At 36.3% G+C, this 23,452-nt stretch overlaps 1 pseudogene; it reads right to left on the bottom strand.

Annotated features, from left to right (window-relative positions):
- Window positions 1-1,421: 1,421 nt before the first annotated feature.
- LOC100349081 (protein SET-like) overlaps window positions 1,422-23,452 on the bottom strand; it is a 67,431-nt pseudogene continuing 45,400 nt past the window's right edge.

Here is a 23,452-nt window from a genome sequence, read left to right as displayed (position 1 = left end):
CTAATGCTGGCCTTACAGTATATTCATATGGATAAATTAATGACATTTATAAAAATCCTTAAAACCGTATCAATACTTTTCATGTACAATGTTATTTGGCATACCAAAATCCATATATTACTGCTAATAAGTTTGTGTTTGCAACCTTAAGGGAATAATAGTAGTAAGGAATAATTTTGCATCCAAAAAATAACTGATTTAGAGACCAAATAATTAGACAAAATTTTGGAAATAAAGGTTATTTTAGTTAAAAAAGTTGGTCAGATTTCTATAATTTTCAATATTTTCATATAGTTTAAGGAGCACTGGAGTTAGTTTCTTTTTAAATGTTTTATAGAATTCAGATATGAAATCATCAGGTCATGGAGATTTTTTTTTTGTGACTTTTAATTATTGCTTCAATCTCAAGCTAGTTTTTTTTTTTTTTTTTAAAGCTTCATTCATTAATTTGAAAGGCCGAGTGGGGGGCAGATAGAGAGAGAGAGAGACAGATATAGAAAGTCTTTCATCTGCTGGTTCACTACCCAAATGGCCACAGCTGGGCCAATCCAAAGCCAGGAGCCAGGAGCTTCCTCTGGGTCTCCCATAGGTATACAAGGACCCAAGAACCTGGGACATCTCCCACTGCTTTCCCAGGAACACCAGCAGGGCGCTAGTTAGGAAATTCTGTCATTTGCCAGAAAATGGAAGGACCTGAAGACATCATATAAAGTAAAATAAGCCAAACATAGAGAGACAACCACCACATGTCCCCCCTCATTTTGTGAATTAAGGGGAAAAATAAAAATAAAAAACAGAATGTTTACTAGAGGTTGTGAGCAATGGGAGAACAGAAATAATGTGGATAAAAGAAACCAAATCATAGTTACAGTTACTGGATCATAGCTATAGTGGGTAGACTAGAGTTCACCATAACCTAGCAGGTAATATAAGAATAAACAGTGCAAAAGAGTTCCAGGTATCCAATCATAAAATAACGTTAAGGAAAGAGAGGTGTTGATTGCCGTGTTTGGTTAGTACAGGTTGTATACACATATTGAAACATATTGTAGTTCATAAGAAAAGGTCTCTTAGCCTGCAAAAGTTCATGGATAAATGGAATTAAAAGACCATATAATTTTGGTGCAATTTTTTTTTTCATTAGTAGAGAATTTTATTTAAAAGTGTCATCTTCAACTGCAAGGATGTCCGTTAAACATCACAATTAAACATGCCAAAGGAGAAGCCATGTTGTCAAAATGCCCACTTAACCCACCCAAACATCTCAAACCCACCCTTTGCTGACCTTCTATAACCCCATTTTTTTAAGTTTTTTTTTGTTTGTTTGTTTGTTTGTTTTTAAACAAGAGAAAGTAGACAGATCCATGTTGGTAAATGCTAACTGTCCGTATTCACATAGAGACACAATGTAATCTCTGAGCCCAATATACAGAGAAAGGAGGAGAAAAGCTAGAATTCTATGCACTACTACACAGGGGCCTGGCACCCTCCAGCTTCCAGCAGAGCCGGGAGCAGGAGGGTTTCTTTTTCCCGCAGAGCACGGTGGTGTTGATTCCATACAGTTTTTGTCGAGACGAGAGGGATAAAATGAATTTGGAACAGAAAGGGGTAGAGATTCTTTTCCCATTGTATTCTGCTTCAGGTATTTTCCCCACAATAAGGTGAGAACCATGGTGTAGAGAAAAGAGACCTCAAAAACAGGGAGACTGAGCACAAGAGGGAAAAAAATAAAAAGAAGACGGCAATTTGCTCCCAGGGACTGGAGAAAATTAAAAAAAAAAAAAAGTTGGAATCCATCAGTGTTTTCTATTAGTCATCTTCTCCTTCATCCTCTCCCCTTCTTCCCCTTCATCCTCATCCTCATCTTCCTCCCCTTCATCCTCGTCGCCTTCCTCATCAATGTCTTCCAACCCTTCTTCTTTATCATCATCATCTTCTTCTCCTTCCCCTTCTTCATCATCCATATCAGGAACCAAGTAGTACTGTAATGGATTCGGCCAGATATCATCCTTGATGACCTCTCCTAACTCATCCGCACCTGCGTCAGAATGGTCAGTAAACCAGGTGAAGAAGCTCTCTGGCTCCTCGTGCTGCCTCTTCCTGCTGGCTTTGTTCTGCGTTTGACTTGAACGTTTTGTCAAATTCTTTCCAGATTTCCATTTGATGTTGGTGGACTTTGAAGATGGATCACCACTCTCATTCAGATGAAATTCTTTGGAGAGAACTTTATTTTCAAAGTAAGGATTTTCATCAAAATAAAAATCTATTCTGTAACCTGATTTAATATCTTCAAATTCTGTCACTTCCACTCTGGTCAGATAATGCAGCGCCTCTTCATCCTCCTCCCCGAGCAGGGCAGACACTTGTGGATGGTTGACAAATGTTGTTACCCCAAAATCTGGGATTTTGGCGATCAGTTCTGACCTCTTCTGAAAAAATGGTTGGCGGAGTTTGTTATATTTCTGTTCTACTTTCAAAATCTCCTCACTGGCTTGTTCATTAAGTCTGTCTATTTCATTTTGTACTTCATCAATATGTTCAACTGCTTCTTGTTGTTCTTTTTCTGAGGTCTCCTCGGCCCCGTTGTGGTTGGAGTTGAGCTCCTTCTTACTGACTTTGGCCGCCGGCGCCGACAAGGTGCTGCTCCGCGGTCGGGGGCGGAGCGGGGAGGGGGAGAGAAGGGCAGGCGCGGGGGGGCGGCTTCCCCTCAAGCCACACGCGCGGGCGCTCGCTCGCTTGGTCCAGCCGCCTCCTCCCGGCGCTGCTCGCTCGCCCAGCAAAATTTTTAAGTTAGTTCATACGTTTTACTATTTTTTTTGAACTTTTTGAAATGCCTTTGTAGTTCTTTTAGTGTCTGGACATTAGTATGTTGAAGTGTTTTATCAGTACACTTAGTTATCCTACAGTTACTTTAGGTCCACAAAGCAAAGACATAAGACAACCGCGCAGAACTAGTTGAGGATCTGCTGAAAAGGAGCTCAACATTAGACAATGTAATATGCATGCTTCATGAAACTATAGAATGAAGGTAATTTCAGAATTTGTGAGATTCTATTACTAACATGTTTGACTTTTAAAGTGCTAAATTCACATTTATTTTCATAGATTTGTCTCGAATGTCTAATTTTACAAATCAATTTTCAGTTTTTCAAAAGCTGTTCTTTGTAAACACTGTTTAAGTTTACAAAGGTTTTTATAGTAAAATATTTTCTTGAGAACCATATTTTGTTTACTTTTTGAATGCATGTAAAATGTGTTTAGTATTTGAATATGACAGTAGAAACCCCAAAAAGAGATATGTGATAAGCAGTCTTTCACAACATATGTCTTTTTTTTTTTTTTTTAATTTGACAGGTAGAGGTATAGACAGTGAAAGAGAGAGAAAGGTCTTCCTTCCATTGGTTCACCTCCCAAATGGAAATTGCCAAATTCTACAAGCATCCAGGCCATCCTCCCAGGCCACAACAGAGAGCTGGATTGGAAGAGGAGCAACCGGGACTAGAACCCAGAGCCCATATGGGATGCCGGCGGAGGATTAACCAAGTGAGCCAGGGCGCTGGCCCCAACATATATCTTACTTGTATTCCTTTCTTAATATCTACTAAGAGATTTTGTACCTCTTCTATAGTAAAAACATCTATTTTTCACATGGAAAAGGGTTTCAAATATGTAGTTCATTAGATACTTAATTTTCAGGATTGTTGTTTATCCAGAGAAGTACCCTCATAGATAATACACTATGACAAGCTCCATGTATTGTAGTTTTATAGGCAAAATAGAAATTTTCTTTTAGCCTTAAAACTGGGCAAACCAATTGGAGAATTTGGAAAATTGAAAGAAATTGATTTTTTGAAGTTTACAATATTGTATTTACCTAATAAATAAAAATTGCTTAGGGAAGATATCATTTCTCTTTTTAGGTATCTTATTTCATGAGTATCTTCCTGATGCAATTTTTTACATAAATTTGACACTAAATATGTTTGCATAGTGAAAATAAAAATATCAAAACATCATACACTATCCTATACATATGTATAACTTTTATGTATCAGTTAAAAACAAAATATTTTTAAAGGGGGTTATTTAAAATTGTAGATATTGTTACCTTATCTAGGAAGATAGAATAAATGACATTATTTGGAAAATACAATGACTACAACTAGAGACACTGATAGAAGTAGGAAAAAGAAAAGGAAAACTAAATTTTATCACAGGTATGTGTTCTGGATGAAGCAGTGTATGTAGGTCTCATTTCATCCAATAAATTTCATAAAGCTGTTATTAAACACACACACAAACATGTACAAGCATAATTGCATAGTTTTGTTTGCTGATCTGAATTATGATTTATTCTAACATAAAGGGGATATTCATTTATTGAAATGGGAACCAGAATTTTGGTGCAAAGGGTTAAGCTTCTACTTGCCATGCTGGCATCCCATAGGAGTTGGGTTTGAGTCTTTGCTACTCCACTTCAAAATCTGGCGTTTTGCTAATACACCTGAGAAAGCAGCAGGAGATGGTCCAAGTGCTTGGACTTATGCCACTCATGTGGGAGACCAGGATGGAGTTCCTGGCTCCTGGCCTTGGCCTGGCCCAGATTCAGCTGTTGGCAGGCATTTGGAAACTGAGCCAGCAAGCACAAGCTCTCTATCTCTGTCTCTCCCTCTCTTTTGTTTTGCCTTTCAAACAAACATATAAATAACTAAATAAGTCTTTAAAATGTTGAGGAAATACAGCAGTGAAATTCGTAAATAGTAGGAGATAAAGAGAATACAATGTAGGAAAAGGGCAGAGATAGTAAATGTTAAATTGGAGAAGATGGAGATAGTTGAATGATGAAAAGGATTGAAGGGGTACTCAAAACTTGAAAGGAAGAAGTAAAATATCCTGTTTACAGAAGATATGATATTATTCATAGAAAACCTCAAAGACCACAAAAATATCTCAACTAATAAATGAATTTGCAAAGGTGAAGAAAACAAAGTAAACACACAAGTAAGTAACCTTGATACATAATAGCAAAATTATCTGAAAAAAAAATAGAGAAATCAAATTTCCAAAAGCTACCAAGCATATGTAGGAATAAACCTAACTAGAGGTAAAAAAATTTCTGCAGTGAAAGCTGTCAAATATGGATGAAAGAGATTGAAGAGGACATAAAGCAATGCAAAGACATACAGTGTTCATGAACTGCAAAAATTATATCAAGTTCATGTAATAATATTCAAGAGATTTGAAGCATCCCCCATCAAAATACCGATTATATTTTTCACAGAATTGGAAGATCTATCAAAATTTCTGTGACACTATAAAAGACTCAAAATAGCCAAAGCAGTCCTCAACCTATAGAATAAAGCAGTGACTGTCATTGTGGCCCAGTGGGTTAAACCGCCATGTGCAATGCCAGCATCCCCTGTGGATGCTGGTTGTTTCACAGCTATTCCACTACCCATACAGCTACTTTCTAATGGCCTATAAAAGTTCAGAGGATGACCCAAGTGCTTGGGCCACTGCCACCCATAGATGAAGACCTGGATGAAGCTCTTGGTTACAGCGTGGACTGCAGCCATTGCAGCCACTTGGGCAATGAACCAGCAGCTCTGACTTTTAAATATAATTTTTTTAAAAAAGCAGGAGGTATTACATTAACAAAAAGCTAGAAGAAATGATTTTCACTTTCACCATAAATAGTATAAAATATTTAAGGGGATAGAAATATTTACTTCGACTGGTTATTACCCAATGTATGCTTGTGTCACAATGTGACACAGGATCCTGTATGTACAAATTTTTCGTATCAGTTAATTTTTTTCAGTTTTTAACTTATTTATTTTTAAGGAATACAGATTTCATATATACAACTTTAGGAATGCAGTTATTCTTCCCACCATACCCGCCCTCCCACCTTTCCCCCTCCACCTTCTCCTCTTCACAGTAGCTTTCTCCATTAAGATTCAGTTTCGGTCGGCGCCGCGGCTCACTAGGCTAATCCTCCGCCTAGCGGCGCCGGCACACCGGGTTCTAGTCCCGGTCGGGGCGCCGGATTCTGTCCCGGTTGCCCCTCTTCCAGGCCAGCCCTCTGCTGTGGCCAGGGAGTGCAGTGGAGGATGGCCCAGGTGCTTGGGCCCTGCACCCCATGGGAGACCAGGAAAAGCACCTGGCTCCTGGCTCCTGCCATCGGATCAGCGCGGTGCGCCGGCCGCAGCGCACCGGCCGCGGCGGCCATTGGAGGGTGAACCAACGGCAAAGGAAGACCTTTCTCTCTGTCTCTCTCTCTCACTGTCCACTCTGCCTGTCAAAAAAAAAAATTAAAAAAATTAAATAAAAGATTCAGTTTCAATTAACTTTGTACCCAGAAGACCAACTCTATACTAACTAAAAATTTCAACAAATTGAACACATATTCACAAACACACACACACACACACACACCTGTTTGAGAACAAGTATCACAGTTAACTCTCATAATACAACTTTGCATACAGAGGTCCTGCATGAAGAGATAGTGCACAGTGACTCCTGTTGTTAATAAACAAGTAATACTGTTAAGTATGCTGTCAGTGATCACCCAAGGTTTGTGACATGAGCTTTCTAGGCTATGGAAGCCTTTTGAATCCACAGACTCCATCAGTATTTAGACAAGGTCATAAGCAAAGCAAAAGTTCTCTCCTTCTTTCAGAGAAAAGTACATCCTCCTTTGATGGCTACTTCTTTCCGCTGGGGTCTCACAGAGATCCTTCAGGTAGAATAATTTTTGCCACAGTGTTTTTGGTTTTCCATGCCTGAAAGTTTCTCGTGGGCCTTTCAGCCAGACCAGGAAGCTTTAAGGGCTGATTTTGAGGTCAGAGTGTTACTAAAAGTGATTGTCATTCTATGAGTCTGCTGTGTGGACTGCTTTCCATGTTATAATAGTCTCTCCTTTTTAATTCTGTCCATTATAATTACCCAATACTTGGTCCTATTTATATGGTCACTTTTTCAGTTAAGATGACATTTTTTATCATTCAGCTTAATAGGATTTGAGTTCCCATGACAAATTTTTAAACTGGATCCTTAGAAGTAAGTCCTGTGGAATATATGTAGAACTATATAGCTTTACCATTACAAACTGCATCCTTCCTTTCTTATTCCCATGCTTATTTGTTACTTAGATCCATCCTCAATTGACATTATACACATATGATTAACTCTACGTTAAGTAATGAGTTCAATAAGCCATATGAAGAAAAAATGAAATATCAAAAAAATGTTTCTCGACAATCAAGACAAGGACAACTCAGGTCATCCCTTCTCTAAGTGTCAATTTCACTTCTTCAGATTTCATTTTAGGTACTCTATTCATTCTCCTAGATCAGGGAGAACATACGGTATTTGTCCCTGTGGGATTGGCTTATTACACTAAGTATGATGTTTTCCAGATTGATCCATTTTGTACAAAATTTATCAGTTAATTTTTAAAATGTATTTATAGAAGGGTAAACACTGAGGGTTTAGAACAAAGAGTGTTAGATATTTATTTTTAAGAGTGTTTTAAAGTATAATCTCTATTTATCCAAACTTGAAAACACATGAAGGCTGGAAATGCATGCTTTTGGTGTAGTGATTACCACGAAGGTAGCCATAAAGTTTGGGAGAAAGAGCCATCAGGACCCACCAAGTACAGACAGTTGGAACCAGAAGGATTCCAGTTCATCAGAAAACTGCATTTTATTGGCATTTGAAGACTAATCCTGAAGACACATAAGTTAGAATGCTAGTTCAATTGAATGTATGTTTTCACATACTCTATATGTGTGAGTAATGAAAAAAGCATATTGCTGCTTTTTGAAAACCTCAAGCATGTTTTTTAAAAAAAAACTCATTGTAAGAGGATCACACAAAATCTATAGTTGTTTTGAAGATGGAATGATATGTCGAAACCACATTTATTCTCTGAAATTCAGTATCGCTATAAGGAACCATTGCTATATTAGAAATGGAGGGGTCCAAAGGGAAGTACACTGGTGGAGTAGTGTACTGGCTTACATTCTAAGTAAGGAGCTTGTGTAGCAGAGTTCCATATTCACCAGCATTCTCTCACATGCTGTTCTTTTTATTGTTATTCCACTAAGGGTGTGCTTTTGTCAAACTTGAACCTCATATTCCTTTTCAGTTAAGGTCTTGTTATAAATTTCTTTTACATTGAAAACAAAAATGAAACTCACAATATTTGTCATCTTAGCTTTTTGTTGAAGTTTGGAGGAGGATGTTGTGTATCTTATTTATATTCATGGTGCCAGGATATTAGAAGTTCCAAAGTTATTTTGAGAACATTTGCAATATCAAAGAATAAGAATGCTATCTCACAAGTTTCTAGGAATGCCCAAATTAAATAAAAGCAAATTCTATAAAGACACTCCAAAATAAATAGAAATCTGGATAAAACAAGATCAGGTAAAACCACTGAATCAGCAATTAAAAATATTTCCATAAAGAAGACCCAAGCACACTTTACCTTAGGGAGTCCATCCAAAAATTAAAAAGAAGCAAAAAGGAAATTGCAATTGTGTTACCAAGTAGAGTAAATAAATTTAGTATACACGATAAACATATTACACAAATGACAAATGTCCAGCCATAATTTCATTTAAAATGTAAATTAAGACAAAATTCCTCTTATCATAGTGGAAAATTTCAAAATCATAAGACCACCATATCCTAAAGTATAATGGAGTTATCACTGCACAGGACCACTCCACTGTGAAACTAGCGGGTCTTGTCTATAGGTAAACCACTTGCTTCGTGACTAAATCTCAGGCAATGAGACCAATCTGTGACAAAGTCCTTTTGCTTCCTCAAAGCAGCAAAAATGTGAATAAACTTCATTGTGTAGACTGCGAGTTATACTCTGTCTGGGAGCAGGATAGAAATGAGATCAGAATACAGGATTTTATGTGCTTAAAACTATGATCTTGAGTAGTGTTTTCCCATTTTACCTTTCAATAGCTGTTGTTTCCTATCAATATCTATATTGAATAAAATACTAAGACCTCTACCCTCACAACACGCAATTCATTTAGACACTTGCATACATTGAGAAATATTAAATTCATTTAAATTCTTAAAATTTATCAAACATTTGCTATCGAATTAATTTGTTCATATGAAATAATATAGCTACAGTTATGAAATCTGTGTAAATGATCTTTAATTCTATAGAAACCTTGTCCATACAATGAAACTTCATTATGATTCTCTTGCTTAATGATTTTATTGAAGTCATTTTTTATTTGTTGACCCATTTATTTAATGAAGCATTAAGCCTTTTACTATAATGTAAATTTAAAATGTTAATCTCAAGAATTTTTTAAAAAGAAAAATAGGCAGGAAGGAAAGGTAGTATCACTATATTCTCAGAACTGTGTGTGTGGACTGCATGGAATCTGTTTTCTTTGTATTAATATCACATTAGCATAAGAATGAAGAGAATTGTGTTGTAGTAATTATCATCCATTTGTTCTGATCCTGAGAGTGTATTGTTCCCATAAATTTCCAAAAAATCCTTTTAATTTTAAACATAGGAAGAAATTGAAACAGTACACAAAATAAATGACAGAAATAAATATCTAAAATTAACTATATTCTAAGAATAACTTGTCACTATATCCAAAATCACATTTCTCGATACAGTTTTTGCCTTATTCTCCCATTTTCTTATAATTGCTATTAAATCTTTAAAGGGTGAATTCTCTTAAATTAGTGACCAGGGGAAATATAATTATGAAAAAGTTATTCTTCAAATATATGCATAAAACATGGAATTCTATTAACCATTATTATTTGCAGATTTATGATAGCTAGAGATTTGAAGATATATCAATTGTATATAAATGTAAATACATACGTGTATATGTGTGTACAGATATATATGTGCATATATAAATATATATGATTTTCTTCTAATTTGATGTTCTCAATCCTTGAAATCCTCAAATTAAGATATCATTACAGGGGAAGTATTTAGCCTGGCAGTTGAGGCCTCTCTTGTGTTGCCCATGTCCCACACTGGGATACCTGGGTTCAATACCTGGCTCCATCTCTAGTTTCTAGCTACCTGCTGATACAGATACTGTGAAGCAGTGGTGATTCTAGAAGTGATTAGGTTCCTGACACTTAAATGGGAATTTTGGATCCATTCCTGGCTCCTGTCTTTGACTGTAGCTCATCCTACGGTTGAGGGCATTTGGGGAGTGATTCAATGGATGAGAGGGTGCATGCATGCTCTCTCTGCCTCTGCCTCTCAAACAAGTACATGCGAAAAGTTTGACTCTACAGTTACAGAAATTTAGAGCACACAGTAATAAGAGGAATTCCTGAGATAATAACTAGCAGTTAGTAACAGCCTACTACTGAAAAATTTAGCCCTAAAGAGTAAACAACATGAAATACAGGAAAACAAGAATTAGTTTACCAATAGCTTACTTCTTACTATTAGCATTTTCCCAGCTCATCCTGATAACTCTGAATTCAGACCTTTTTGCCAAAAAAAAAAAAAAGCTTCTCTAAGGGGATGCAAAAGATATAGGTAAAAAATAGATAATAAATAAATAAAGCTGAGAACAGTTTAAAGGAGTTATTTGACATTAGCAATGGGACTGACTTACAACATGTGATGTCATAATAGGTTAACTGACCTGGTGACTTAGGCAGCCATGAACCAAGATCCTTTAGGGACCTCTGCCCAGGGGTTTATCACTCCCAGTGAGGGACAGAGGAAGAGAAACTAAAAGCACATTACAGTGTTTGTTCTCCTGTAAGTTCGTTTTGGCATTTTGAGGAAGCTGCTTAAAAAAATCAGGAACCACAGAAAGGCGACTTAGGAGCTCAGTTTGTGGAGAGGGATGGTCTAGGAGAAATTTAGAATGAGGTACTCTGGCCTTGTGCTAAGCGCTACAGCACAGGCATCACTAATTATTTATATCCTGCTGTTAAGCGTAAAACAGGCTTGACTGCCCTTGTAACAGCTGCAATCTCCCCACGTGTGCAGCACCATGAACTTTGTGTGTGAGCGCTCCTGAAGAGCTTTCGGGGGCACGGGGCACCACAAGCAGGTAGAATCCTTGTCAGAAGAGGCTCCTGAAGAGTGCTGGTGCATCGGCAGCAATTAATGCAGGTGGTATTTTAGACAAGGGAGCTAATGAGCTTTAATATGCATGCAGGTGAGGGAGTGCTGAATCAGTAGAGCCATTAATGAACCTATGACAGCCTAATTAGCTACAATTTAAAATCTATGGAATCTAATCAGAGGCGCTGAACACTGCTGCAAATCTGTGTATGAATGAGTCTTTCTAAATACTCCAATCTGTTGCTTAGTCACTGATTGATAGTAATTGCTTTTTTTCCTCTATTGTGTATAGGAAAATGCCCAATTTCATTCTGATAGGGGAGGACACAATATTGAAGTTAAATGCCTAAGATATTTAGCTGCTTAAGTTTAATCAGTAGATGTTAAAAAAATCAAAGTAAAATTAATTTTTAACTCTGAATTTAGATAATTTAAAATACACCACAAACTTCTTATATATTAAGCTGGCAACAACAATGTGGTTGTTCATCAACTACAACTAATGTCTCTGAGAAGCAAGCAATGATACTGAAACATGTAACTATAAAAATGCAATCATTAATCCATAATTCATCTCAAAAGGGCTTGTTTGTGTCAGTTAACCGAGATGACAGGGCAATGTTGAATAGTGAGTATTGAAATAAAGAAGTTGGTTTCGGAGGCTAACACAACCTATTACGTCCTCCTTTAACGGGACTTAACTCCATGTTCTTTGAGAAAATAAAAGTAATTTTATGAAGGCTTGAAATGATACTATTTTGTGGTGCCTATTTAGTAATAACTGATGTATAAAAGGTACTAGACGTTTTTCTGCTCTGACATTTCACCCTTAGATGGTACAATTCATCGGAGAACCTTAAAGAACTTTGTAGGCCCTGATTTATTGAGTTTTTGAATACCCCTGGAAGACAGGTCAGTATGGCCATCTCGTTTTACAGTCAGCTCAACCGAGCTCCATTTGCTGAAGGTCAAAAGTGAGTCAAAGCAAGAACTATAAAAAGAGACTCAAGAATGCCCGAGTGCTACTCTCTTACTTTTTCCATTTGATAAATGGTGTGTCTCAAAATTCTGACATTGCAGATAAAAATCTATGTATCTAATTTTTGAATATAAACAGAAAAAAACAAGCAATGCAGACATTCTAGTTGTGATTTATTTTAAAATATTGATATTTGGTGCAAAATAATGATATCAGTTAAAAACTACAGGAGAACTGTCTTATTTCCTAATTGCTGTCAGTAAAAGTGATTGCAAAGTTTTGTTCCTGTTAGATTAGCAGACAGGGTACTAAGGTTGAAACCTAAAGGAAAAAAATGTTTTCTATAGTTAGGAACCTCTAGAATAAAATAAAGAACAAAAGAAAATAAAAGGGAGAAGGGAGAGACAGAGAGAACACAACACAGATAACTGCTCCCACCTAAAGAACTTCAGATGTGTTCGTGTACCAAATAGATGCTGTTGATGTAAAAAAGATTTAAAACATAAATATAGTCCTTTAAATTTTTAGTAGAATATCTATATAAAAGGACAATATAGGAATGTATAAGATACAAATAACTCAAATAGTATATCAAAATAATCTTGTATTATGTACCAGCATTTCTGAAAATTCTTTTTACTAGTTTAAAAAAATGGACTACAAGGATAATTTTGTGAATTCTTATATTTAAGTGAAATTCATCAGATTTCTGGCCATATGGATTATTTTCTCTTTCAACTTGAGTAATATTATGGTAATATTATATTTATTCTTATTTAAATCGCTATGTACTAATCTACAAGATAAGCCAATCTTTTTTAAAAATACATATATATATATTTATTTCTTTATTATTTAAAAGGCAGAATTACAGAGAGGCAATGGAGAGAGAGAGAAAGGTCTTCAAACCGCTGGTTCACTCCCCAAATGGCTGCAATGGTGAGAGCTAGGCTGATATGAAGCCAGGAGTCAGGAGCTTCTTCCGGGTCTCCTTCACAGGTGCAGGGGCCCAAGGACTTGGCCATCTTCTACTGCTTTCCTAGGCCATAGCAGAGAGTTGGATCAGAAGTGGAGCAGCTGGGACAAGAAACGGTGCCCATATGGTATGCCAGCACTATGGGTGGCAGCATTACCTACTACGCCACAGCGCCAGCCATATGGCAAATCATCCTTAATGCAGGTAATTTTGAGACTCCTCCTCATGTGACATTACTTACAAAGTGTTCATGTGTTTGAAAAGCCAAAAAAAAGTCAAAATTGGCATATTAAGAAAATCTTATTCTTCCCAAGGAAATCTTAAATCTTTCAAATTTGGTCATTGTTTTTAGCTAGAACAAATGGGTCACACTTTGTTTTGTTTTCATATACTGTGATGTACTATCAGTCAGAAATGGTCTAGTGTGCCTTGGATTGGTTTCTCCTTCAGTTATTTTTTTGTGCATATGGGGTGAGAATATTTTCCATTAGTGCATTCTTCATAGTTTCTTTAATTACATGTATTATTAAATATCACATATAACAAAAAAATCACATATAGCATTCATGTACTTGGCCCATGTACATTTGATAAGTAGGGGCTAGTATTATGGAGCAGCAGGTTCAATTGCTGCATGCAAAGCAAGCAATCATATCAGAGTGCCAGTTAGAGTTCCACCTGTTCGATTTCATACTCATCTCTCTGCTAATTTGTCTGGGAAGGAAGCAGATGATTGCCCAAGTCCTTGGGCCACTGCCATCAACATGGGATGCCTGAATGGAGTTCCAGTTTCCTGGCTTCAACCTGTCCAGCTCCAACCATTGCAGCTATTGGGGTTTTGAAACAGCAGATGAGAGATCTCACTCTCTCTCCCTGTCTTTCTCCCTCTACCCTCTTCCTTCTATCCCTCCCTGCATTGACTGTTTATCACTCTTAGTTTCAAATGAATAAATCTCAACAAATGTTAATAAGTAACACTACTATATGCATTTCAGTGGTTTAGCAAGTTAGAATTGGGAGATTTCATGTAAAACACCATAAATGAAAACATTTTGTGTTTGTATACTTTTTGCTCAATAAAAACATGAACATTTTATATCATTTATTATTATAAGATTCTATTTGTCTTTATTATAATCATAGCATTCTTCAATTTATAATAATATAGACATATACATTAATTAATATGATATAGGGGTTATGGGTGAATTTATAGTGGAGAACTCTAGATTACATTGGATTTATTTGCTTTGAATAATAATTCATGTTTTACTACATTCTCTTTATATAGATTAACTTATTTTAGCTACTGGGTTCATATGCATCTGAAGGTGAATAGTTATACTAGAATATTCAAAATCATATTTTATTATAAACTGTTATAACTATGGCTTTATTATAATTTTGAATATTGAGGCTATACATATGAGCTGTTAAGTTTTAGCATTAAGTAAAGCTTCACATTTCTTGAAAGTATTATACCTAGTATAGAGTCATTATTTCAGTAAATCACTCAATTCATTAATTCAATAAATGAATACAAACATTCAGTTAGAAAACATTAATTTTCTTATTATATGGCAAGTATTGTAGTAGAAGATACATGTATTGAGACAAGAGTCAGAACAGAATAGGCTCCAATTAGGATGCACCAATATTAGTCTAGGTTATAGATGTAGCTGGCTTAGCATATGGTGGTAACAACAGCAACTGGAACAGTTGAAACTTCAGTATATTTTGGTTTTAAAACCCATATGGCTTGAGGGAAATTTGCCTGTACTAGGTGAGAGAGAAAACTATGTCCAGAGGACTCCTAGGTCTTTGCCAGATAAAATAATGTATAAAGGTTCTGTATAATCAGAAGATAAATTTAGAAAGAAGAAAACAATCTTGAACTGTTTTCTAAGTAGCAAGTTTGAGGACCAGGAGACATGTTCAGTGATGTACAACAAGCTTAGAAAATAAATGTGGTCAGTAGATCAGCGTATTTATGATAAATAAATAATATTTAATAAATGATTATAAATAGATCATGACAATGAATGAGATATTCTGAGAGGAAGACACAGAGTAAAAAGAATTTCCAGAAATATAAAGACAGAAAACAGATCAAAAAGATTTTAATACAGGGCATTCAGAGATATAAAAAGGGGACAAAGAGATTGTGATTCATGAAATCTCTGGGGAAGCACAATGCTAAAACAAGAGTGATCAGTGCCCAGTGCTGCTAAGAGTCCAGGGTAGATGAGGTCTGCCCCGTGTCCACTGTGTTTTTATGAGATCAGTAGTTAGCACAGCAAGAAAACTTGAGTGATATTTGGCAGAGGTTCAAGTGAGATTTCAGGATGAAAAATTAGGGAACAGAGTTGTGGTATAGTGGGTAAGCCCGCCACCTGCAATGCTGTCATTTCATATGGGCGCCGGTTTGTGTCCCGACCGTCCCACTTCTGATCCAGTTCCCTAGTAATGGTCTGTGAAAAGCAGCGGCAGATGCTTCTAGCACCCACATGAGAGATTTGAAGGAAGCCCCTGGTTCCTGGCTTCCCCTTGGTCCAGCCCCAGCTGTTGTGTCCACTTGGGGAGTGAACCAGTAGATCTGAGCTCTCTAACTTTGAATTTCAAGTAAATGAATAAATCTTTGACCCAAAATTCAAAAGATGAAAAGCTAAGTTATTTTTACTATCCTTCTTTCCCTACAAACTTGCTATAACTAATAACATAACATAACAGGTACACATATATGAACACATGTGAGCACACACATGGCTACAGTAAAAACAAGGTCGTAATATAAAACTACCACTAGGAAATCTCCTAGACAAAGAGTTCAGGATATGAGTCAGAATAAGTGTGAAATTGAAAGCTCATACATACTCTTGGAGTTTCAGCATGAAACAGACTTTTTTAATAAGATTTTATTTGTTTATTTGAGTGGTAGAGGTACAGAGAGAGGGAGAGACAGAGAGAGAGGTCTTCCATCTGCTGATTTATTCTCTAAATGGTCGCAACAGCAGGACCTAAGTTGATCTGAAGCCAGGAGCTTTTTCTAAGTCTCCCACGTGGGTGCAGAGGCCCAAGGACATGGGCCATCTTCTTCTGCTTCCCCAGGGCATAGCAGAGAGCTGGATGGGAAGAGGAGCAGCCTGGACACAAACGGGTGCCCATGTGGAATGCCAGCACCACAGGTGGAGGCTTAATCTACTTTGCCACAGCACTGCCCCAAAACAGACTTCAAAAAAGAAATATCACTGGCTGGCACTGTGGCATAGCAGGTAAAGCTGCCGCCTGCAGTGCCAGCATTCCATATAGATGCAATTCAAGTCCTGGCTGCTCCACTCCTGATCCAGCTCTCTGCTGTGGCCTGGGAAAGCGTTAGAAAATGGCCTTAGGCCCCTGCACCCCTGTGGGAGATCCAGCAGAAGCTCCTGGCTTCTGGCTTCAGATCAGCTCAGCTCCGGCTGTTGCAGCCATCTGGGGAGGGAACCAGTGGATGGAAGCCCCCACCCCACCACCGCCTCTGTTACTCTACCTTTCCAATAAATAAATCTTAAATAAATAAATAATAAACATCAAAAGATTGGAAAGGCTGTTCAAATTACCTTTTGACTGGAGCAATGGTAATAGATCATAGGTAGGTCACAGAGAACAAGGTTTGTAGATAAGCACTTGAAAGTGAAAAAGGAGAGTGATTATTTAGGTGGAAAAACAGCCTAAATTGATGCTACATACGTTGCACTTTTTACCCAGGCAATGCACACAAAATTATAAAGAACTCTATGTAGATATTAACCAGAAAATACAAGGAAAAAGACATATAAAGAAATGTTATAGAAAGAATAATCCAAAAAATAAAGTTTGCCATGATCACAAAGGATTGATAAAAGGCATAGGTTATGAATCATCTCAAATAATTGGGACAATAATTTTTAGAAAAAGATTTAAGTCAACTAGGAGAGGAGGAAAAAGCACTGCCAGTGCTAATGTAAAAGTTGCAGAGGAGAAATGTAACAATATGCCGAGATCAAAAACACAGTATTAAAACTCAAATATACTAGAAATGGTGGAACAAATATTTTAATGATATAAGAAACTCTTATACTAATAATTGTAAAATATTAAAACATATCATTGGTGCTCAGGAAGAGGAAAGAATAACATATATAATAGAAAATAACCAAAGTTATAATGGTAGACAAATTTCCTACAATAAAAATTTGAAAATGTGTGTAAGTGCAAAATGTTTACCTAGAAAAGACTGATATAAATGTTTAAAAGTAATATGTATTTTAATTTACTTGTTAAAAATAGTAATAAAAATGTAGACATCATAGTTGGAAAAACTAATTACATGCTGTTAAAACACATTTGATCCATCATATATTCCATTGTGCTGATACTCAATGAAGAATATAGTGGGACAATGACTATTGTTTTAAGTGAAATGAAGTATTAAGCAAGAAACTTTATGAGGCAACAGTAATGCAACATATGGTTTATGTGAAAATATATTTAAATTATATATAAAAGCGAATGTAATTTAAAATTCTTAAATTTAACTTTAAGGAATATTCTTTTTCCATTCACCATTAAGAAATCTTTCCTCAGAATTCACAAAGCATTGTTATAAACACATTTAAAAATGGTAACCTTGAGATGATGGACACGTTGCTTAGTTTGATTGTGACATTCATGTCACAATCCATATGTTAACCAAACATCATGTATTTTTTAAATGTGTACTCTTTTCTTTGTCTATTACATCTCCATAAAGCTATACAAAGAGAAGGTTCAAAATAACTCCATATGATCTATCTGTCACGAAACTTATATAACCAGTTATCTTTCTATTTGTAAGTATGCATTATGAGTTATGTGAACTTAAGGTTACCAAAATTTAGGTTATTTTCAGTTGGTGGAATGTGATTATTTTTGTATCATTATTAATCATTCAAAATGCTTATATGAGAAATATAAAATTATTAAAATACCATAATTAATTTTTCAAAAAAGAAATCTAAAATAAGAGCATATAGATATCAAAGATAAAAGAGTTACTGTGTGAGACTTTCGTGTGCAGAGATAGACAATGTGTGGGTGAAGGTAGCTGTCTTACTCTGTTCAGGCTGCTATCACAAATGTCAGAGACTGCAAGGCTTCTACAGTGAACATTTATTTCTTAGAGCTTTGGTGGCTAGAAGTCTACTAGGAGGCCATGTGATGGTGGAGTTCTTGGTGTGATCCCTCTCATTATATGCCTAGATGAATTTCTTGGCATATACTTGAAGAGGGAAAGACACTTGGTTTTCTCCTCTTTTTTTGCCAAGGTATGAGTCCCATCATGAGAATTCATGGCCTAATATAACCCTTTTTCTCATCCATAGTCCTACCCCATGACCATCTCATTGTGTGTTAGAGTATCAACATATGAACTTCAGGGGGACACAAACATGTATTCCAAACATAGCTTAAAAATGAGAACATATTCAGTGTATTTAATACCAACAGAAAGAGGTAGAAGTTCAAGATACATGGCACAGAGTGGGTCCTGAAAAATATTACATCAATTGAATTCAAATTATTTCAGAAAAATTTCTTGTGATATTTACTATTTGATAGTTCTGAATCAAAGGAAACAAATCTGAAATGCTCCCGATCATCATTGGCATGTAGAAACAGTAATTCAAATCAAATATTATATATATATAATATATTATACAATTTATATACTGCTTGAATTTTATAATGTTCCATTTGCAGAATTTTTTTATTGGTATTTTTCAGGGATTTGTTGAATCTAAATAAAAGTATTCAAGAAATTGAGGGAACTATAAATATAATTCTAATTATACTATACTGTGAAAATTAAAACTTAACAAAGAAAAATTACTTTTTTCTAGAAATCTATTGACAAAAAGTCAAAAGTAAGTGCTGAGGGGCTGACTTTGTGGCACACAGGGTTAAGCCATTGCCTGCTTTGCTGGCATCCCATATGGGTGCCATTTTGAGTCCTAGCCTCTCCACTTCAATACAGCTCCCTGCTAATGCACCTTGGAAAGCAGCAAAAGATGGCCAAGTGCCTGGGCCCCTACATCATTGTGGGATATCTGAAAGAAGCTCCTGGCTCCTAGCTTCGCTTGGCTCAGCCTGAGCCTTTGCAACCACTTGGAGAATGAAGAAACAGATCGAAGACCCCCCCCCCCCCCGTCTCTCTTTCTCTCACTCCTTCCTACCCCCTCTTAGTAATTTGGTCTTTCAAGTAAATAAAAAAAAAATTTAAAGCATGTGCAGAAAACAGTAACATGAAAAAAATCGGACCTCAAATAAAATAAATAAATCTTTAAAAAAATGAAAAATGAAATCCAAAGTCAAAAAATAAGATCAGTATTTCACCAAAAAAAAAAAAAAAAAAAAAAGGAAGCAATAGGAGTCAATCCATTGACTTTTGCCAGATTATAAATAAGTGGATGTGGTCCTGTCTGCTGTGAACAGTGAGTCATTTAATTAGATGCTTTAAATCTCAATAAACACATAAGTAGTGTGCTTTATATAAAGCCTATGAGCATTTGCTCAAGAACAGAGTGGGTCCTTAAAGGATTTGCACGCGATTTTGATGAATGAGTCCATGTAATACCATTAGCAGCTAGAAAAATGCAAATATTCCATTATTTAAATACATGTTCTCCCTTACATGTGGGAACTAAGATTAAAAACAACACCACCCCTCTTCCAGGCCAGCTCTCTGCTGTGGCCAGGGAGTGCAGTGAAGGATGGCCCAAGTGCTTGGGCCCTGCACCCCATGGGAGACCAGGATAAGTATTTGGCTCCTGCTTTGGATCAGCGCAGTGCGCCGGCCACAGCACGCCGGCCGCGGTGGCCATTGGAGGGTGAACCAACGGCAAAGGAAGACCTTTCTCTCTGTCTCTCTCTCTCTCACTATCCACTCTGCCTGTCAAAAAAAAAAAAAAATTAAAAAACAACAACAACAACAAAAAGAAAATACCTGTGTATATCAGTACTGCTATAAATAGTTTTGTCAAACTTTAAAAAGAAATAAATTGTACCCAATAACTTTTGCTGGTGTTTCACAATATGCTAACATTCACAGCAGATGACAAGTTTTTTCAAATATTTCAGTAGGAGAAATGAAACATGAGATGGTGTGGCTATTTATGAGGCATACTGTGACACAAAGAACCATAGCTAAGATCTGAATTAGCAAAAGCAATGTCAATTTCAATGGAAAAACAAAATCAAGGAAAATGGATAAAACATATTTTTAAAAAGATATGAGTTTATGCAAAGCAGCTTGTATCCTGATGCCCAACTATACAAAGCTTAACAATTGTACTAATATCAAAATTAGGCTAATACAAAATTACAAGTAGTTGTAGGTGGGAAATATTTCTAATGAAATAAAGGTCAAAATTATCAGATTGGGCAGTTAATGTTTTGTGTATTTTAAAAATTTTAAATATTCATACTACTTTTCTTTATTAAATTATTTTGAGGAAATCTGTTTCTGTGTAAATGTTCCCTAATTTAGTTACTATCCATTTTACTGTTTATATAAGATTAGGGTCAATTTTACATGATATTGATATATGTAATATTAACATAAAATATTGGTTTTTTAAATAAGCCATATATATTTTTGTGTATAAAATGTTTTTGTGTGTCTGACACACATAAAAACAATAATTTTATTTTTTTAAGGATTGATTTATTTCTTTATTTGAAAGTGGTACAGAGACAGAGGGAGAGACAGAGAAAGATCTTCCAGCCATTGGTTCACTCCCCAGATGGCTAAAACAGTCAGGGATGGACCACACTAGAGTCAGGAGCCAATCTTTATTTTGTTCTCCCTTGTGGGTGACAGGGGCCCATACACTTGGGTCATCTGCTGCTGCTTTTCCCATGCCATAAGCAGGAAGCTGGATGGAAAGTGGAGCAGCGGGAACATGATCTGGTGCCCGTTTAAGATGAAGGATCACATTCAGTGGCTTTACCCACTAAGCCAGAGTGCCAGCCCCAAGAGCAATAATTTTAATGTTGTGGTCACATACTGTTATTTAAAAGCAAACAAATAAGGAACATAACATCATTAAAGAATTCAAGTGAGGTTGTGTAGCAAAATATGTTTTTATTAGAATGAAGAATTTCTGCTGTGATTCCTACTGTCAATAGACATCCAACTTTGGGGGAAAATGTGCACCATCTTTGCTTTTTCTGAGTCTACTTAATTAGTACCTACTTTCAGGTATAGTTCTCATGGGCACTTATGAAGAAACATTCCACCCTAAATCGTTGTCATTTGCTTATTGAGAAGAACTGGGGACAAAGCCCTAAACAATAAAATTAACAGATAGCATATTCTCTCCTGTTTCTTTGGTGGGTTTTCCATGGGTTAAGCATAAAAAAAAAATAGAATAACCTAGTGCAGGATACTAAAAAATATAACTTCAATTTAGTAGAGACCTGATTGGGAACATCTTATCATACGTAACTTTTATAATGACCTGATGAAGTCCAGCATTAGTACTTTTTTATCTAAAAATGTGGAGTTATTTGATATTAAAAGCAAATCCCAGAAAGGAGAAGCAACTTGACTGTGTCTATTGGATAGTCACTGGCCATGTCAGGTGATCTAATTCTTGGCCTAGGATCTTCTTTCACTAGACTCGTATTGCCTTGTTACCTTCCACGTTTTCCAAAGAGATCAGAGTTGTGTTCAGAATTAGAGAAAGATACAGATGTTCTCACACAGAAACTGGGGTACCCTAGTTCCTTGTTGGGAGCCAAATGATAGTATTGATTTTGTTCTCAATTGTCACAGTGTTTTAATGTGACAACCACAGAATTGGCTAGTAAATCACACGGTTGAAAATAAACTTCCAAATTGAAAAACAATAATTTGTCCAAAATCACTGAGATCAGAAGCTGTTGAAAGCATGAGAAAATTTATTTAAAGTATCTGACTTTTCAAAGACTCAGCACCTCTGTCTAACCAAACATACCAGACAGCCACTGCATAGACTTGCATTCCTTTTTTAAATTTCTGTTTCTCTTAGATGTGAAGATATCCTGTAGGAATTGAGTCCGCTCATACTGAAGCGTCAGCACTGCTGTTGCCATTGAAAGAGCTATATTGAGAAGTTTATTATGCTCATCTGAAAAGCAAAATCAGTGATTATGAACAACTTAAGGGACAGCTGAAAGCAGTTAAATCATTTACTTGTAATATTTCTCAGATCTTAAAATGCCATGATATATAAAACACATTCAGTCATTGCAGCACTTTTACACTCAGACGAACCCCCCAGAATCCATGGGAACTTTTCATTTAATCCCTTTCTCCTTATTCTGTCATGAGACAAAAGTATTCACAACTAGACAGTTTCCAACTTTCTGCTTTGAACTGGAGGTTTAAATTCACAGACTGTTTCAAACCCAGAAAAACAAGCAGCATTTTAACAAGAGATCTTATAAGATATTGTTTATCTAGAATCTTAAAAGACCCACTTTACTCTGAAGATCTTAGACAATGTAATGAAGACCTGACTGAGTCACTAGACTAAGAAATTAGCTTATCAGCTGACTCAGTTTGAATGTGTAGAAAATGCAGGAGAGGGCATAATAGGCATATCTAGTTTACTTACCTATTAGCATCTTTCTGTAGTACAAAGGCCTGGTCAGTAGAGAAACATCTTGCTTGATGATTCAAGGTTCCAGAATCAGCGACGTGAGTTGCCAGAAACTGCTGAATATCATAGAGTTGAAAATTCTAATTTCTTTTAAAGCAGTTTCTTTTTTTAGAAAACAAATTGCAGAGAAAAATAAGATTTATTTATTTGAGAGACAGAGTTACAGAAAGAAGGAAAGACAGACAGAGGTCTTCCATTTGCTGGCTTACTTCTCAAATGGCTACAACAGCTAGAGCTGGGCTAATCTGAAGCCAGAATCTTCTTCTGGGTCTCCCACTTGGGTGCAGGGGCCCAAGCACTTGGGCCATCTTCAGCTGCTTTCCCAGGCCATAAGCAGAGATCTGGATTGGAAGAGGAGCATCTGGGACAAGAACTGCCACCCATATAGGATGCTGGTGCTGAAGGCACAGAATTAACTACAATGCTACAGTGCTGGCCCCTGTCTTTGTGTTTCTAAACCTATTGTTCCCCCAATATCTTTATCTACATATATTTCATCTCCTTCAGTTAATTTGGATACAATTTTCTCTAATCTCATTGTAAAAGCTTTCACTTTTTCATGGATTCCTTTCTTTGTTACATTTAAACTTTAACAGCATTATAGGTTGATGTCTTCAGCATTGTTTTCAGAACTGTCCAACAGCATGTGAGTGACTCATCTGAAATTAGGTGACTTTGTCTCCATA

This window comes from Oryctolagus cuniculus, chromosome 16 (assembly GCF_964237555.1).
Source record: "Oryctolagus cuniculus chromosome 16, mOryCun1.1, whole genome shotgun sequence".
In the NCBI taxonomy this organism is placed as follows: domain Eukaryota; kingdom Metazoa; phylum Chordata; class Mammalia; order Lagomorpha; family Leporidae; genus Oryctolagus; species Oryctolagus cuniculus.
This window is presented reverse-complemented; position numbering and strand designations above follow the sequence as displayed.